General features: G+C 36.1%; 1 non-coding gene across 1 annotated transcript; it reads left to right on the plus strand.

Annotated features, from left to right (window-relative positions):
• Positions 1 to 588: 588 nt before the first annotated feature.
• On the plus strand, positions 589 to 696 carry LOC148570300 (small nucleolar RNA R71). Its single transcript, XR_015907891.1, has one exon. It is a non-coding gene; the product is annotated as a small nucleolar RNA R71 (small nucleolar RNA).
• The last annotated feature ends 1,181 nt before the right edge of the window (positions 697 to 1,877 follow it).

Here is a 1,877-nt window from a genome sequence, read left to right on the forward strand (position 1 = left end):
CATGGTTGCTAAGTCAGAGTGGCTCTGCTTAGAATTCTCTGTCTGTTGCTGAGAAGATGATGGAAAAGGCTTGCCATTACTAAACCTGCTTCTTCCACCATTATTATTGTTGAAACCTTGTTGAGGTCTCTGTTGATCCTTCCATGAGAGATTTGGATAATTTCTCCATGAAGGATTAAAGGTGTTTCCATAAGGTTCTCCCATGTAATTCACCTCTTCCATTGTAGGGTTCTCAGGATCATAAGCTTCTTCTTCAGATGAAGCGTCCTTAGTACTGCCTGGTGCAGCTTGCACTCCAGACAGACCTTGAGAAATCATATTGACTTGCTGAGTCAATATTTTGTTCTGAGCCAATATGGCATTCAAAGTATCAATCTCAAGAACTCCTTTCTTTTGGTTCGTCCCATTGTTCACAGAATTCCTTTCAAAAGTGTACATGAATTGGTTATTTGCAACCATTTCAATGAGTTCTTGAGCTTCTGCAGGCGTCTTCTTCAGATGAAGAGATCTTCCAGCAGAGCTGTCCAATGACATCTTGGACAGTTCAAACAGACCATCATAGAAGATACCTATGATGCTCCATTCAGAAAGCATGTCAGAAGGACACTTTCTGATAAATTGTTTGTATCTTTCCCAAGCTTCATAGAAGGATTCACCTTCCTTCTGTCTGAAGGTTTGGACTTCCACTCTAAGCTTACTCAATTTTTGAGGTGGAAAGAACTTTGCCAAGAAGGCATTGACCAGCTTTTCCCAAGAGTTTTGGCTTTCTTTAGGTTGTGAGTCCAACCATATCCTAGCTCTGTCTCTTACAGCAAAAGGGAATAGCATAAGTCTGTAGACCTCAGGGTCAACTCCATTGGTCTTGACAGTGTCGCAGATTTGCAAGAATTCAGCTAAAAACTGATGAGGATCTTCCAATGGAAGTCCATGGAACTTACAATTCTGTTGCATTAGAGAAACTAATTGAGGCTTAAGCTCAAAGTTGTTTGCTCCAATGGCAGGGATAGAGATGCTTCTCCCATAGAAGTCGGGAGTAGGTGCAGTAAAGTCACCCAGCACCTTCCTTGCATTGTTGGCATTGTTGTTGTTGTCGGCTGCCATGTCTTCTTCTTGTTTGAAGATTTCTGTTAGGTCCTCTACAGAGAGTAGTGCTTTAGCTTCTCTTAGCTTTCGCTTCAAGGTCCTTTTAGGTTCAGGGTCAGCCTCAACAAGAATGCTTTTGTCTTTGTTCCTGCTCATATGAAAGAGAAGAGAACAAGAAAATATAGAATCCTCTATGTCACAGTATAGAGATTCCTTGAGATGTCAGAGGAAAAGAAGAATAGAAGGAAGAGGTAGAAGAAGAAGAATTCGAACTTATCAAGAGAGATAGAGTTCGAATTGTTGATAGTGGAGGAGTGTTAGTCCTTAACTAGAAGGATGTGAGAAGAGGGGAAGAATTTTTGAAAATAAATTAAAAGATTTTGAAAAAAATTAAAAGAAATTTTGAAATTTTGATTGATGATTTTCGAAAACCAAGATTGAGAAAGAAATAAAGTGATTTTTGAAAAAGATTTTGAAATTAGAATTCAAAAAGATTTGATTGAAAAATTAATTTTAAAAAAAAATGTGATAAAAAAATATGATTGAAAAGATATAATTGAAAAACAATTTAAAATGATTTGATTTTTAAAATTAATGACTTGGCTAACAAGAAATTTAGAAGATATGATTCAGACATTAAACCTTTCTCAACAGAAAAGGCAACATACTTGAAATGTTGAATCAAATCATTAATTGTTAGCAAGTATTTTTGAAAATGGAAAGAAATTGATTTTGAAAAGATATGATTGAAAAGATATGATTTGAAAAAGATTTGATTTTGAAAAATTATGAAA

Source organism: Arachis ipaensis, chromosome B3 (assembly GCF_059453495.1).
Source record: "Arachis ipaensis isolate K30076 ecotype BB chromosome B3, ASM5945349v1, whole genome shotgun sequence".
Taxonomy (NCBI): Eukaryota; Viridiplantae; Streptophyta; class Magnoliopsida; order Fabales; family Fabaceae; genus Arachis; species Arachis ipaensis.